General features: G+C 39.7%; 1 protein-coding gene across 2 annotated transcripts in view; it reads right to left on the bottom strand.

Annotated features, from left to right (window-relative positions):
* usp32 (ubiquitin specific peptidase 32) overlaps positions 1-18214 on the bottom strand; it is a 142428-nt gene that overhangs the window by 90425 nt on the left and 33789 nt on the right. The window lies entirely within an intron of this gene.

Raw genomic sequence — 18214 nt, 5'->3', positions numbered from 1 at the left:
CTGTGCAAACAGAACTGTCAAATGGTGTATGCTTGAATGCAGTAGCAAAGTTCAGCATTTACATGAGACAAAAAACCTCATGATGCAATACCCAGGATGAGACTACAGCTCCATATATCTTATTACAGTTACCGGAAGAGCTCAAATAGACTGCAAAGAATAATGGACAACCGAGTTCTGTTGGAAAAGGTTGCCAAATTATTTTGGATAAAGAAAAAAATGTGACAGGTAATTTCTTGTTTTGGAGAAAGCTATTAGTAAATTAGTACTGGAATCTTTAATTTTACACTTGGCTAATCTACATTTGCTATTAGATTCCCTGGATAAATATTAACCAGCTTTCTTTGCCTTCAACTTGAGAAATATGCCCGAGCTGAACTGCCCATGATTAAAACTTCCTCCTCCCAAGGTGAGAAATATGCTGATGATTGGGCCAGTTTCCACTCTATGTGAAAATCCTCAGCTTACAATGTTCAAAGTTACTTAAAGGGACATTTGTTAACGTAGTTAAATCCTGGATGCAATAGACCTCATCAACATCTATGCTTGGGCTGTTAAGTGACAAGCAATATTCTTGCTACAAAAGCAATTATAAATGATTAGCTTCACCAGAACAGGAATGCAAACAATAGAACTATTTTGATAATCACCACTTATCAAAATTGCAAACAGACCAAATTCCATAGCAAGAACTATTGTTTATTAATGGCAGATTTCCAAAATGTCTCCAATGTCAAATTCTGGAGTTGAAGGTGTCAAGGAAGGGAAGAGAAGAGTTTGATATGGATCATGTGAACAACACAGTAGGGTGGAAATTAGCAGGAATGTAAAATTAACATGGTCTATATCTGATCCTTTTCTTTTATTAAGAATGTCTCTACTTCCATCTCAGAGGACAGTTTTGCTATCAATGTCCGTTGTAACCCGACTAATTAATAAAGCTATGTTAATTATACCAAATCCTACCTGCACCTTGTTCATTCTCCAGATTCTTTGCCTCCATCAAACTTGTCTTGGTGCAAGACTTTCTACACCAGTGCCTTTTAAATGTCTTCATTTCTTTCGTAATAATGGCTTTTAAATTTGGGAAGGCATGGCAGCATAGTGGTTATCATGTTTCTTTAAAGTACTAGTGACTCAGGGTTCAATTCCTGCTGCTGCCTATAAGGAATTGGTATGTTCTCCCTATGACTGCATGAGATTCCTCTGGGTGTTCCCGTTTCCTCCCACAGTCCAAAGACGTACCATTTGGTAGGTTAATTGGTCATTGTGAACTGTTCCATGATTAGGCTAGGTTTAAATCAAGGGTTGCTGGGTGGAATGGCTTGAAGAGTCAGAAGGGCCTATTTTGCACTGTATCTCAGAAAATAAATTTATCATAGTTGACAAGGCTCTCAAATGTGTTTTCCTGTCTCCTAATTTATTGCTCTCAATCACTACTTATTTCAGTCAAAACAAGGATAAGGTTCCTGCTTCTTTCCCTTCTATCTCACTACTCTTTACATTCAACAGATCATCCTTCATAATTTCTGCAAACTCCAACAGACTCTCACCACCAGACACTTCTGTCTATCCCTTCCAATTATACCAAAAAGGGGTGCTCCCTCTTCAAAATTCTTTCGTTTCTTCCATCTCCAACAACCTCTCCCTTCTTGTGGCAGTCGTGGGAAACGTAACATTTGTCCTTTTGCTTCTTTCCTTCCCTTTACAACAACTTATCTGCAGCTCTCCACAAACACAGATTGGGTGACAGATTTGTAAAACACCTCTGTTCAGATGGCAAGGATTGACTCCAAGTTTCCAGTCTTGTGTCTCTTTAATTCCCTGTTCCACTCTTACACTGGTGCCCACATTAAGAGTGGAACAGCATCTCATCTTCTGTTGAAGCACATTGCAGCCTTCAAGACTTGATATTGAATTTAATAATTCTAAATAAACCTCTTTTCCCCTTGACATTGATCTTTCTGTGTAAACTTGTTTCATTTTACTCTACCAAGGCCTTTTAAAAATATTGTAATTATTAACTTGACAACTTTAATTTGCAGTCCAAAAAAAATAATGGTTGGAGAAATTCAGTGGGAGAAGCAGCATCTGTTGGGTAAAAGAAATGTGGATCTTTCAGGGTCAAAACCCTGCATCAAGACTGGAGAAGAGAGAGAAGGTAGCTGCTATTAAAAGAGGGGGAGGGGTGAAACGTGGTCCAGTTAGTGATAGGCGGACTGAGGAGAGATGAAGATGATTCAATTATCTGCAGTCTCTTCAGACTCAACATTTAGTTGCAAATTTTCCTTGTTCTCTCCATCTCTCCCTCTCCAACTCATCATCTTATACTTCAGCTCTGATGAGAGGTCCTTGACTCTACCTGCTTCTATTTCTCTGCCATTGATGCTATTCTACTAGTACTTATAGTATATTACTTTAATTTCAAATTTCAAGCATCAGTAGTATTTTGCTACCATAAAGATTTATATGTATTGCACAAGCAAAGTGCCCTTTTCCCACTGTGGAGCTTCAATGAAAAAGAATGAATTTCAAAACATAAGGATAAAAAGTGCAAAGACAACCCAGTACTTTCACGTTACGTTCCCCATTGCAATCATAAACACAGTCAGTGTAAAAAGTGGAAGAAAAATTACCATAATGTACATGGCATTCAGAGCTGGTCATATGACACCTAATTATTAATGAGCCAATATTAATTCTTCATGAAATATACATATCATTTTCCTACCAAGACTAGATACATATTTTTAAAAAATTTCCACTGTTAATCATGCGACATTGCTTTTATAATATTCTGTTAGCCACTTCATGGACTGCTTTTGTAAGCCTGCATGTGAAACCAAGGAACATCTCTCAAAGATGTGCCACAACCATTGATCAATTAGTGTTGGGCTGAGTATGAGAATTCACTAAGCATCCCATCTTCTCTCAGACAGAGGCATTATTCTGTAAACTTATAATCAGTCTAGGAATCAGATGTTTGACAGACACTTAAAACATATGTAGATTTAACTTATTAAAATACAAATCAATGAAAAGAGAAAAATACTACATCAGTTATACTACTGAGGGTAGAGTGGCTGATTGAGAGATACAAGTACAGAAAGGATAGATAGTAAGAAATCTATACGTTTATAAAGGAAGGGGCAGAAGGCTTAGAGAGGATCTGAAGAAGAATTTCCTTTTCATCCTGAAGGTGGCTGAAATCTAGAAATGCACTGTCTGAGAGGGTGGAGGTGGCAGAATCTCTCACAACAACAAGTATTTAGATGAGCACTTGAATCATAAAGGCATCAAAGATTATGGCCCAGGTGTTGGAAAATGGGGCTAGTATGACTTGTACTCAACAGGCCTGCTTCTGTATTCCACAAGTCTAAACTTCTTCCCACAGAATCAGACACCCTATTCAAATGAATGGTACCACCAGTCAAGACCACTCTTCAACAGTTTAAAGTAAAGGGTTGGATGTGGTGTCTTTGGAATCACCTTCAGTACATCACTGATCACTGGGATCAATGGTGAGTCTATCAATGGAGCAGATGATCATCCCATCACCAGTCTATTTCAGATTTCTCATTTTCATGAGATCGCCAGCAATTTCCAGTCAGTATGATTCAAGCCTTTCATTAGAAGACATCACTAAAAGGCCAGCATAAAGTTAATTAACCCTTGCAGCTTTCCCAATATAAACAGCTCAAGCGATGCAGCCCAAATAATATTCACCTGGGGAAAAAAGTTGCATTTAAAAGAAAATTGTGGAATGCAAAAGCAAAAAAAAAGCAAATGGTTACTTCTTTTGCAAATCCTAGATTAAAAATTATTTCTACTGTTATTAATTTGCTTTTGTGTGCTTTCCCTTCAAACAATTCACATTTCCCCCACCTACACCAAAGAACCACATCTTCCTGTTTTTACACCCACGAGTTACTCCCCCCTGCTCCTCTGGGCGAGTCTCGTCTTCCAAAATGACTCCCACACCTGTCTGGACTTCTACCCATCAACTTCCACTTTCTTCATCTGCCTCAATTTCTCCCAAATCTTCCTAACATCTGGTTCTGACCCATATACTTACTTTAAGAGTTCTCTTTTTTTAAAAAAAAATCACTTTCTTTCTTACTCCTGTTGGGTCAATTTTAATACTCTCATTCCAATCACTCATGGCAAACTTTGCAAAATCCGAATTAGCTTTAAGAATAGTCCATCCAAGAAATGTTTGACCAAAATGGCATAGGATAAACATTAAATGTGATTACACAAGTTTCACCAATATGCACTATTACGAAAATATAACCCTACTGTTGATATATGGTAGTAGACTCCCTCCCAATAATAAAATGCAGTTACCTCTTTCAAGTACAATGACAATATTAGCAAGCCTCATTTGGAACGACACCAAAACTATCCCAATTACGGTCAATAGAACCTTACAATTTAGATTTGTTTACACTTGTTAAGTTTGCTCCCAAGATCTCCATTATCAGTGAGAAAATGGCATTTATTTGCATATCCATTTGCTAGGATGCTGCAAGAACGCTTAACTAGCTTCTCTCTTATGCCAACAAGTGATCATTGTATTTAACTCTTTTCCAGTTTAAAACTGCTGTCCTCTTCAGTAGCAATAAAGAAAGCATTATGCATTTACTGATCTACAGTGAAAATGTAACTATATTTGAGCACCTGAAAGGAGGAGAGAGAAGAAAATTGAAAATAGATTATAAAGTAGTATCATATTGCTCAAAGAATCTGATTTTGAAAGATGTCTGGAATTATCTTACAGAGAACTTCACTAATACTTTAGATTGGAATATGTGAGGAGAGGAACCATTGTTATAATCAAGTCAGAAAATAAATTGTAGAACTCTTGCATGCATGAATGCTGAAAGTAAAGTCAGTAATGTCTTCCTCCTCCAAAGTTTGCACAAAAATACCATATCTGTTGCTGAAAATTTTAAATTTAATAACCATTCCAATTCCAGTGAGAACCTCAGAAAATCCCATCTCATACAATTTCGACTGAATGTTTAATCTGTCACAATTACTGCATAAAAACCTCTTTGGCTGTGCAAGCCCTAAATTATGAATTATAGATTTTTTCACTCATCTCAAAATTGATCAATTTTTAATTTTAATGAATTATGCTTACGGATAAGAAATCTTGTCGGTATGTCAGTCTTTACTTTGCCTTCTATTACATGTCTGCTTTTAGAACATTATGCTCATTTATTATTTGAAAATGTTTCAATCAGTTTCTCAGCTTGCCTGAAGGAATATCATCAGGCACGCATGTCATAATGAAATTGATATTTACAAGAATGAAATCCACACCATAATACTGAGAAATATCTAATAATCTAGCTTCCAGAGACAGTATAGTGCTTAGGCAATACATTGCAATAGATGTAGCTAGGATTACAATTTTACTAAATTGATTTATTGATGAATTGCCAACTCTTCTGATCTCTCAACCAACTCATATGCTCATACAGCCTTCTTCTCTTCCATGACAGTTTTCCCTTTCTAACCTTACCTGTATTTCTCCAGTTAAGAATGTAAGACCACAAGACATAGGAGCAGAATTAGGCCATTTGGACCATCGAGACTGCTCCACCATTTCATCAAAGCAGATCCATTTTCCCTCTCAACCCCATTATCCTTCCTTCTCCCCGTAACCTTTCACACCCTTACTAATCAAAAACATATCAATCTCTGCCTTAAATACACCCAATAACCTCGCATCCACAGCCGCCTGTAGTAACAAATTCCACAGATTCACTACCCTTTGGCTAAAGAAATTCCTCATCTCCTTTCCAAATGGACATCCCTCTATTCTGAGGACATGCCCTCCGGTCCTAGATTCCCCACTATAGGAAACATCCTCTCCACATATCTTGGCCTTTCAACATTTGATAAGTTTCAATGAGATCCTCCCTCACTCTTCTAAATTCCAGTCAGTACAGGCCCAGAACAATTAAATGCTCCTCATATGATAACCCTTTCATTCATGATTCATGAGAATCATCCTCATGAACTCCAATGTCAACACATCCTTTTTTAAGATAAGGGGCCCAAAACCGCTCACAATACTCCACGTGAGGCCTCACCAGTGTCTTATAAATCTTCAGCATTACATCTTCTCTCTTGTATTCTAATACTCTCAAAATTAAGGCTAACATTGCACTTGCCTTCCCCACTACAGACTCAACCTGCAAATTAACTTTAAGCAATCCTGCATGAGGACTGCCAGGTCCCTTTACAGCTCAGATCTCTGAATTTTCTTCCCATTTAGAAAATATTCTATGCTTTTATTCCTTCTACCAAAGTGCATGACCATAGACCTCATGACACTCTATTCCTTTGTCCATTCTCCCAATATGTCCAAGTCCTTCTGCAGCCTCCCTGCTGCCTCAACACTACCTGCCCCTCCACCTATCTTTGTATTGTCTGCAAACATAGCCACAAAGCCATCAATTCTGTCATCCAAATCATTAACGTAAAAAGAAGCAGTCCCACCACCAACTGCTGTGGAACACCAACAGTCAATGGCAGCCCATCAGAAGAGGCTCCCTTCATGCCCATTCTTTGTCTACTGACAATCAGCCAATCTTCCAATAATGCTAGTATATTTCCTGTAATACCAAGGAGTTTTATCTTGTTAAGCAGCACATGGCACCTTGTCAAAGGCTTTTTGAGAATCCAAGTACACATCCACAGATTCTCCTGTGTCTACCCTACCTGTTATATACTCAAAGAATTCCAACAGATTTGTCAGGCAAGATTTTCCCTTAAAGAAACCATGCTGAATTTGGCCTATTTATCATGCGCCTCCAAGTACTGAGATCTTATTCTTAACAATCGACTCCAACATCTTTCCAATCACTGAAGTCAAGCTAACCGGCTTATAATTTTCTTTAAACACAAACACAGTATACTGCCGATGCTGTGGTCAAATCAACACATACAAACAAGCTGGATGAACTCAGCAGATTGGCAGCATTCATTGAAATGAGCAGTCAACGTTTCAGGCCGAAACCCTTCGTCAGGACTGAAGGAGGAGAGGGCAGGGGCCCCATAAAAAAGGTGGGGGGAGGGTGGAAAACCAATCAGAGGAAGATCAGGGGGTGGGGGAGGGGAAGCAGGGAGGGGATAGGCAGGAGAAGGAATGTAAAGGGAAAGTACTAAGGGTAGCAGAAGAAGGCAGAACCCTGAGAGAGGTGTTACGCAGCTAGAAGAGGAGACAGAGTGAAAGTGGGATGGGGGAAGAGAGAGGGAGGGAACTACTGGAAGTTGGAGAATTCGATGTTCATACCAAGGCGCTGGAGACTACCCAGACGGTATATGAGGTGTTGCTCCTCCAACCCGAGTTTGGCTTCATCATGGCAGTAGAGGAGGCCATGTATGGACATATCCGAATAGGAATGTGAAGCAGAGTTGAAGTGGGTGGCAACCGGGAGATCCTGTCTGTTGTTGTGGACGGAGCGGAGGTGCTCGACGAAGTGGTACCCCAATCTGTGTAGGATCTTGCCGATATAGAGGAGGCCACACTGGGAGCGACGGATGCAATAGATTACCCCAACAGACTCACAAGTGAAGTGTTGCCTCACCTGGAAGGACAGTTTGGGGCCTTCCTTATAGTTTTCTTTCTTCAGCTTCCCTCCCTTCTTGTGGAATGGAGTGACATTTACAATTCTCCACAACTCCAGAACCATTCTAGAATCTCAGGAATTTTTAAAGATCATTACTAATGCCTGCACAATCTCTTCAGCTGCTGCTTTCAGAACCCGGAGGTGGTAGCCTATCTCATCCAGGTGACTTATCTACTTCAGACATTTCAGCTTCCCAAATACCTTTCCCTTAGTAATAGCAACTGCACACACATCTGCCTTCAACACTCTTGAACTTCTGTCATGCTGCTAGTGTTTTCCACAGCTCTCATCTCTACCCTCACCTCTCTTTTACTCTTTATATATATATAAAAACATCTTCTGCTATCTTTTGTGATATTATTGACTAGCTAACCTTCATGTTTCATCTTTTCTCTCCTTATGGCTTTTTAGTTGTCTTTTGTTGGTTTTTAAAAGCTCTCAACCCTCTAACTTCCCAATGATTTTTGCTTTATTATATACCTTCTCTTTTGCTTTTATGTTATCTTTGACTTCCTTTGTCAGACACGGTTGGGCCATCCTGCCTTTAGAATACTTCCTCTTTGAGATGTATCTACCCTACACCTTCCAAATTGCTCACAGAAACTTCAGTCATTGCCATTCTGTCATCAACCCTGCTAGTGTCCCGTTCCAATCAACTCTGGCTAGCTCCTCTCTCATGCCTCTGTAATTCCCTTTTCTCCACTGTAATACTGATACATCTGACTTTAACTTCTCCCACTCAAATTGCAGGGTGAATTCTATTATATCATCACTGCCTTCTTAGGATCCTTTATCTCAAAGTCCCAGATCAAATCCAGTTCATTACACAATACCTAACCTAGAATAGCCTTTGCCCAAGCAGGCTCAATCACAAGCTGCTTTAAAAAGCCATCTCTTAGGCATTCTACAAACACCCTCTCTTGGGATCCAGCACCAATCTGATTTTCCCAATCTACCTGCATATTGAAATCCCCCATGACTAATACAACATGGCCTTTTTTAGATGCCTTTTCTATCTTCTGTTGTAATTTGTAGCCCACCTCCTGGCTACCGTTCAAAGTCCTGTACATAACTCCCATCGGTGCATTATTAATCTTTGCAGTTTCTCAAGTTTACCCACAAGGATTCTGCATCTTCCAATGCTGTATGACCTCTTTCTAAGGATTTGATTTCATTTTTACCAATAAAGCCAGCCCATCACCTCTGCCTTCTTGCCTGTCCTTTTGATACAATATGTATTCTTGGATGCTGAGCTTCCACCTATAATCTTCTAATATTAGTTCCCCAATATTCACTTTAATACTGTGGCAGATATTTTTAAATGTTACCAATTCTGCTCTGTTTACTCTCAAGTTGTATTTTATCAATACATACAGCATAGAGATAATGACTGCCAAATGATTCAAATATCCCACAGACATCTACTTGGTTACAGTAATAAACCTCACCTTAAGTGATCTAGCTGTTAAGTATTGGCAGAAATTGAATTCCACTGCCCTAAAAGAAAAGAAGCTAATTGGATTATAAATTTTCTGATGTTCTGGACTTAATCTGTTTATTTTATGCACTGGACTTCCTTCAATCTCTACAATTAAGCTCATCAATACCAACAGATAAGATATGCAAATGCATATTAGATATGCATTTATTAACACAAAATATATCAATGTTTCCATGTAGCATATCTGGTGTCCAGTCTGTGGATTTGGGGATTAGCAGAGCTTTATATTATATAATATAAAGCTCTGCCTAATCCATAGATTTTCTAGAAGGTTACGAATAGAGAGGAGAAAAATTACGTATTAGTAACTGAATCGACCATTGTTTCAAATCTTTGTAAACCAAATGCCCATCCCACATTTTGAATAATTTTCATCTACTTCATAATTACATTAAAATAGAACAACTGAAAATAGTTAGCAATTCAGAGAATAACTACTATAGAAACACAATAATAGCTGGAAATTCAGCTCTTTGGCTCTTCCTCAAAATCCCAAACATCGATCGCTGTTTTCCTAAGATACTCTAAGTCTTGATAAGCATTTAGTCTTTTCAAAAGTTGTCATTTGCAATACATTTTTACCTAAGCAATTTTCTATTCAAAATGATTTAAAAAAAATCACTGGTGGGACTTCATTAAAGAATTGCAAGGATTTCAGAAATGTAACACATTCACGCTATGTAGAAATCTGCATTCAAATGAAGCCATATCTTGTATAATTTGTGTGATTTTTTTATTCTAGCTCTGGAATCAGCATTTCAATCACGCCTTTGTGCCACCCAATTATTCCAATACTCAGGCCAACTACTTCTAACTCACAAAGAACTGTTCTTCCAACTCTGGCTTTTTAAACATATTTTTCAATTCCTTGCTCTATCACTGGAAATGAAGTCTTTGCTTATCCAGATGTTAAGCTCTAGAACTTCCTCTGCCTATCCCTGATCGTCTTCGGTTTAGTATTAATTTATTTCCAGTTGAGTTTATTTAAGCCACTAGAATCTTTTCCCAAATTAAAAGCACTAACTAAATGGAGGATACTATTTTAGTACAACCAACACACACAGAATGCTGGAGAAACTCAGCAGATCAGGCAACATCTATGGAAGAGTACAGACGATGTTTGGGGCCGAGACCCTTCATCAGGACTGGAAAAAAGATGAGAAAGTGGGGGAGAGGAGGAAGAACCACAAGGCAATAGGTGAAACTGGGGGGGGGGGGGGGTAGTGAATAAAGAGCTGGGAAGTTGATTGGCGAAAGAGACTGGAGAAGGAGAAATCTGATAGGAGAGGACAGAAGGCTATGGAAGAAACAAAAGGGGGAGGAGCACCAGAGGGAGGTGATAGGAAGATAAGGCGAGAGAAGGAAATTGGAATGGGGAATGGTGAAGGGAGGGGGCATGACCGGAAGTTCAAGAAACCAATGTTCATGCCTGTTCCCTAAAATCTGACATCCGAAGCACTTCTGGCCCCAAGCATTTCAGATAAGGGGTACTCAACTCAGGCACCTGAGTGGTCCAGCACAGTTGCCCTTACCCTTCACAAACATCTGGAGACTAACAATCAAGATGAGTGAGCTAACTCACAAACTAAGCAACAGCATAACTGAATTATATCCCCAGTTAATGTTATTTTCCGCTGACAGCACAGATTCCACCCTCCCCCTCCGAGGTGAAGACACACTGATATCAAGTCAAGTCACTTTTATTGTCATTTTGACCATAACTGCTGGTACAGTACATAGTAAAAATGACGTTTTTCAGGACCATGGTGTTACATGACACAGTATAAAAACTAAACCGAACTACGTAAAAAAAAACACAGGGAAAGCCACACTAGACTACAGACCTACACAGGGCTGCATAAAGTGCACAAAAACAGTGCAGGCATTACAATAAATAATAAACAGGACAATAGGGCAAGGTGTCAGTCCAGGCTTCGGGTATTGAGGAGTCTGATAGCTTGGGGGAAGAAACTGTTATATAGCCTGGTTGAGAGAGTCCAAATGCTTTGGAGCCTTTTCCCAGACAGCAGGAGGGAGAAGAGATTGTATAAGGGGTCCTTCATAATGCTGTTTCCTTTACAGATGCAGCGTGTAATGTAAATGTCCGTGATGGCGGGAAGAGAGACGCCGATGATCTTCTCAGCTGACCTCACTATCCGCTGCAGGGTCTTGCGATCCGAGATGATGCAATTTCTAAACCAGGCACTGATGCAGCTGCTCAGGATGCTCTCAATACAACCCCTGTAGAATGTGATGAGAATGGGGGGGTGGGAGATGGACTTTCCTCAGCCTTCGCAGAAAGTAGAGACGCTGCTGGGCTTTCTTTGCTATGGAGCTGGTGTTGAGGGACCAGGTGAGATTCTTTGTCAGGTGAACACCAAGAAACTTGGTGCTCTTAACGATCTCTACCGAGGAGCCATTGATGTTCAGTGGGGAGTGGTCGCTCCATGCCCTCCTGAAGTCAACAACCATCTCCTTTGTTTACATTAAGAGACAGGTTGTTGGCTCTGCACCAGTCTGTTAGCTGCTGCACCTCCTCTCTGTAAGCTGACTCGTTCTTGTTGACGAGATCCAGCACGGTCGTGTCATCGGTGAACTTGATGATGTGGTTTGAGCTGTGTGTTGCAGTACAGTCGTGGGTCAGCAGAGTGAACAGCAGTGGTCTGAGCACGCAGCCCTGGGGAGCCCCCACGCTCAGTGTGATGGTGTTGGAGATGCTGCTCCCGATCCGGACTGATTGAGGTCTCCCAGTCAGGAAGTCCAGGATTCAGCTGCAGAGGGAGGTGTTCAGACCCAGTAGGCTCAGCTTGCCAATCAGTTTCTGAGGGACGATTGTGTTGAATGCTGAATTGAAGTCTATGAACAGCATCCAAACATCAGAATCAGAATCAGAATCAGACTTTAATCGCCAAGTACCTATGCACATACAAGGAATTTACTTCCGGCAGATGTTGTCTCTCTGCTCATAACAATAATAATGATAAATATAAATGAAAATATAGATTATACATACAGGTAGTGCAATCCATGTAATAGTTAGCCGACAGTTAACCGGCAGTTAACTGTTCAGCAAAGTGACCGCAGTAGGGAAAAAACTTCTCCAGTGCCTATTAGTCTTAGTCTGGAGGGATCTGAAGCGCCTACCAGACGGAAGCAGATCAAACAGTCCGTGCGCAGGATGGGAGGAGTCCTTTATGATGTTCCCCGCCCTCTTCTTCAACCTGGAAGAGTACAGGTCCACAATAGAGGGCAGGGAGGCTCCAATGATGCGCTCGGCAGTCCTCACTGTGTGCTGTAGTCTGGTTCTATCCTGCTTGGTGGCGGCTCCAAACCACACAATGATAGACACATGTGTGTCTTTTTTGTCCAAGTGGGTTAGGGCCAGGTGGAGGGTGGTGGAAATGGCATCATCTGTTGAGCGGTTGGGACGGTACACAAACTGCAGGGGGTCCAGTGGGGGGGGGGGGGGCAGCAGGGTCTTGATATGCCTTGTGACAAGCCTCTCGAAAACTATATAGTGGATTGGGGGAGAGGGGACTGTGGTTCTGGGAGTGCTCAGCATTCATTTCAGATTTCTAAGGCTACGTCCACACTACACTGGATAAATCCATAACCGAAGCTTTTTCTCTTTATTTTTACCCTCCGTCCACACGAAAACAGCGTTTTTGTCCCCCGAAAACGTAGATTTTCTAAAACAACCTCCAGAGTGTGTAATTTTGAAAACGCTGGATTGGCTGGAGCAGTGTGGACGGGGTAACCGGAGAAATCTAAAAATGCTGTCATGACATTCCAGAACAGACGGCAGCGCGCCATTTCATTGTTTTCTTGAACGCAACCTAACAATTTCAGAACAGGCAGTAACAAGACCGAAGCCAGAAGAGTTAGAAATGTACTCACCAAATACTTTGACCCATAACTTCCTGAATAAATAAGTATACTCACTTTGCCCTGTTTTCCATCCTTGCTCATATGAAGGTGATTTACCTATTTATGCAAGTACTGCTCTGACAATAGATGTGTAACAGCCTAATGTAACATTGTATGGAAATACAAAATAATACTGATGCAGACATGTTTTATAAATTTAACAAGGGGCTTTATTAATGCAACAGAGTCTGTCAGTTTTTCAATGTTAGTCATCAACCGCGTCATACTGTCTGTGAACTCCCTGTCGGTTGTCTCCATATGCTCCAGTATTTGTTTTTTTTTTTAAGTTTTAAGTCCTCCTGCGCGAGAGCCAACAGCTGTCCATCGTTTAAGTTTTCCTAGTCTGTAACTGAACAAATGTGCACCAAGTCTTTCACGGCAAGATTCAACACCAAACATATCACTTGTTTTCAGTAGATGTGTCCTGCGCATGTGCTGTAGGAGGAGATTTGCTGAAATATCTGTTTTAATGTGGACAGATATTTTTTTTAAAAACGCTTAGTGTGGACGCCTATCATTTTTATGCGAAACCGGCATTTTCAAAATTATCCGTTCTAGTGTGGACGTAGCCCCCGTTTCTGAGGATCATTAACCATTCTCCCCAGTTAACATATCAGCATTCCATGACGATCAATAAAGGTTCCACCACAAAATAACCAGAACTCAAAACGTACTGAGGAGAAACTCAAATGCCCATTGCCATGTGCATGAATGACCTTGTTGGTCTTTTCCTTTAGGATATTGCTGCAAAACTAGTTCCTTACCACCTGGACAAGACTCAGAAGAATTAACTTGGCCTCCTCCCCACCCTGCACTAAAAGCTGTTAAAGATGCATGACCTCACCAGCTGGAGAAACCCTGTGAAGATATAGTTCCATTTTCGCTAGCTATGTAAACACCACCATTATGCTGAATTAAGACAAATTTACAACGGGCCTAGCATCTTACAAAGAACATCTATGATGTACTGAGTACCATCAGCAGTAGAATATTTCAATAAAATTTGTAATCTCAGAGTGGACCTTCCTCAAACCACTAGACTAATGCCAGATCAGTGTATAGATTAGAGCATGCCCAGAAGAACATAAATCACACTTAAATTTACCAACATGGTAAAAGTAACACTACAAAAGGGAGATAAACACACAACCTCTATCAGATCAAAGCTCCCCAATCATGTCAAATCTAAACAAAAAACATGGTGGACAACTAATAGATGCAGGAGGATTCAATGACATCACTGCTAGCACAGACAAAGCCCTGTACCTGATCGCCAAGAACAAGATTAAAGGTCCTTCACCCAAAAACATCAAATATCGTATCCATCACAGTTTCAAACTGTCCTCACTGTCACAGAAGCTGGTGTTCAGCAAATGCAATTCACTCTAAATCAGGGGTTCCCAACCTTTTTTTATGCTATGCTCTAAATAAAAGAACTACTCAGACCACAGAATACCACCAAGGCCAAAGGATCAAACACTACCTGGCCCTGGGTTGTTTGCAATGTAGTTATGGCTTTGGTCTCTACAAGACATTCTAAAATGTTACCCTGAGATATACATGATGTCTATATTAGACAGAGTACAGTATTACAATCCAGTTAATAACACAAACCAATCAATCAATACTCAACTGTCAACAATCATCTCATCTAAGTTTGAGTTTTCCCTATTCTATATGCTTCCACAACTCATCATAGCATTAAATCAAAACAGATCCAAGTGCTAAATTTCAGCAGAGATGTAAATGTATGTGGTTGACACTCCTTGCCTGAGTGTGGCAAGAAAGAGCCCTCAAAGATTGGTCAACCATTTCACAAAACCATGTTGATTCTGCCTGAACATTTTGTGCCCAACAGTACGATCTTTAATAAATTGCTACATTTTCACAATGATAAACTTTAAACCAACTGGTCTATAGATTCTTACTTTCCATTTCCTTCCCTTTTTAAATAAAGGGGATCATGTTTTCTTTTTTCCAATCAAGGGGACCTTCCCTGAAAATAGGAAATTTTGGAAAATCAGAACCACTGCATCAAATAGCTCACCAAATACTTGTTTTCAGATCTCAGACAAGGTCACAGCCTCAACAGTTTACTTAAATTTCCTTAACTTATAATGACAAGTTTTCTTGGTCATTATAATTCCTTCCAATTCCATTCCTTCTAATTTCTAACTTACAGCGATGCCTGGGATGTTACCTTCATTCTAATCGAACTTGCACTAAACATTCTGATATTCTAGAAGACTGATGCAAAAATTAGTGTTCAATGACCTGCCATCTGCAATCTCACATAATGTGGTTGTCCAAAATTTAGTTGTTCTTCAAAACTGCCTTGGCCTAACCCCTACAATTTTGCATGTGTCAATAACAAACACAGCAGAGTTTGAAAAAAAACTAACTTTTCTTCGTTGCTCTCCAGAAAACTGGGCTGTAGTGGGTGGTGGTTGTGGTCAGGATGGTGGGGACGATATAGAAGGAAAGTCAAAGTATTTCAAAGTAATCTTAAGTAAACTAATTCCTCTGTTTCCTGTATTCTATTGCTCTTTTCATGAAATATGGCGCAAGCATTTTCTCGTTCACAAAACATCTTTTTCCAAACCATTTAATCTGCCAAATAATTAAGTTTATCATTAAATGTAATATATTCAAAAGCAGTTTATGAAAATGCTAATGATTTTCTTTGAAAGAGCATGAAGGCTTAAATGTGCACAGCATGCTCTCAAACTCAGTAGGGTGCAGTGCAGCTTTGAGGCATTATCCAAACATTGGGCATGGACTACCAAGTGGAAATAAGTCACACAAATTTTCAAAAATATTAAATAGTTTTCAAACAGCAAAAACAATTTCACATTTTAATCCAAATAATAGAAAAAAAGGCAAAAAAAGAGATGAAAATGCTAAAGAAGTGTCCCAAGGTGTCCTGTCGAGCCATTTAATTCCTTTTGATCTGTGTGGGTTGGTTTCCTGTAAACTTCAGTATCTAGATGTCTACACAGATGACTATCTATAGTTTGACTTTCCTCACCCATTAGAACACAAGTTGGGGTTATCAAAACACAGTAACACCGCACCGATTATGTGCCCATCAACATCATAGCTAAAGGTAAGTACAAATACTTGAGAGAAGTCTTGAATGCTTGTGGCTCCCCTGACTGGGCCTTCATCATTTTTAGCAACAAAGCCCAGCAGGGACATCAGCCCAACAGACAAAGGTAAGGAGCAAACCAGATGGAAAAACAGTCATCCCATGCGCAGCTGGTGTTTCAGAGAAACTCAGAAGGATTTTCAACAATACCAAATCCCAACCTACAAACGCACTCAGACAGAAACTCATCCACCTTCAAGATCCTACACTTAACATAAACAGAGCAATATTGTATATGCTATTCAATACAATGAAAACTGCACAGATCTGTATATCGGAGAGACAAAACAACCACTTCACAAACAAATGGCCCAACATAGGAGGGCTAATATCACAGGTCAAAACTCAGCTGTATATCTACATCTAAAGGACAAGAGGCATTCCTTTGATGATAACAAAGTGCACACTTTGGACAGGGAGGACAGGTGGTTTGAAGGAGGGGTTAAAGAAGCCATCTTTGTCAAACTGTAAAACCTACCCCTGAAGAGAGGGTTTTGGGTATGACACCACCTAACAGCTACATACAATGCAGTCCCAACACCTCTACCCCTGCAGCTCCACAACAGTTCACACCTCCATTCATGTAACAATATGACTAATGACCCTCATGTGATTACTACATCTTTAAACAATTCCAGTCTTAAACTGGAAAACTCCCCCCCCCCCCGCCCCCCCCGTGGATCAGAACAGAAGAAGCCTCTCAGATGAGTAGTAAAACGTCTTGTAGACGACACATGCCCAGTTGCCTTGATTTACCACTGCTTGAAATTGAAACATACAATGAAATGCGTTCTTTGTGTCAACAACCAACACAATCCAAATGTTGTCATGCTTCCAGCCGCCAACACTTTATACCTATAATTTACTAACCCTAATCTTTGCATCTTTGGAAAGTGGGAGTGAACAGGAGCATCTGAAAGAAACCAACACTGTTGCAGGGCGAACATACAAACTCCTTACAGACAGCAGCAGAAAGTGAACCTAGATTACTGGTCCTGTAAACTGTTACCTTGACCACTATGCTACTGTGCCGCCCTTTAAAAGCTCTTGTAAAAATGGTGTATAATTGATGTTTTTCTTGTGAATGTTGTGTATCTGATACTACGTGCCTATGATACTGCTACAGATTTTTCATTGCACCTGTGCATACATGCACTTGTGTACTTTATATGACAAAAAACTCAACTTTGACTTTGAAGATGCTTCTTCAAACAAGCCTTTGACAGTTTTCAGTCATCTTCTCTATTATATGGAAAATAACTTACCTTTACAAAATCAAAATTCACAAAACATGTTTAAAGGATACATGTTTAGAACAGATTACTGAAAAAGAACAAACAACTTGCAACTGAATGTGGCTACATATACCATCCAAAGAACCTATACAACATACACTAGAAAGTTAGCCTGAATTGCTCATGATACAGCTCACATGACCATTCCCAAAGAAGCACAAATTCTCCATCAATACAAAAGATGGGGAAATCTAATGAAAGGAATCTTTATCCTACCCTGAAATAATTAGCTTCCTGCTGGATTCTATCACCATCAGTTTCCAAATGGATGTCACAAAAGCTAATTTACGTATTTTTAAAAAAATATTTAAGTAAACACTACAATGAATCAAAGGTGCCAAAGACTCAAACCAGTAAAGTGTCATCAGGTTTATTCATTATTAGTATGCTTTCAAAGATGCAGAATAATGAATATTGTGTTGTACCATAATGCAGCTTTGCTTTTCAATTTATGAAATATCAGCAAAAATACATTATGAAATTGCAAATAACTTGTAAACTAAATTTCTGGATAATGAAGATTCTAAATTTTGCTCTACTTTGATTAATGCCCTTTGAACCTCCTTTATCATTCAATGAAAGTATTCCAAATCTCAGCCACTATGTTATTGAAAGGCAGAGCAGGCACAAAGAGGTGAATGCATTCCTAATCCTGCTCTTATTTCTCACGTTCTCAAGTCTACTATTCTATCATATC

The sequence above is a fragment of the Hemitrygon akajei genome, chromosome 8, assembly GCF_048418815.1.
Source record: "Hemitrygon akajei chromosome 8, sHemAka1.3, whole genome shotgun sequence".
Taxonomy (NCBI): Eukaryota; Metazoa; Chordata; class Chondrichthyes; order Myliobatiformes; family Dasyatidae; genus Hemitrygon; species Hemitrygon akajei.
The sequence above is the reverse complement of the archived record's forward strand: the minus strand, read 5'-3'. Positions and strand labels throughout refer to the sequence as shown.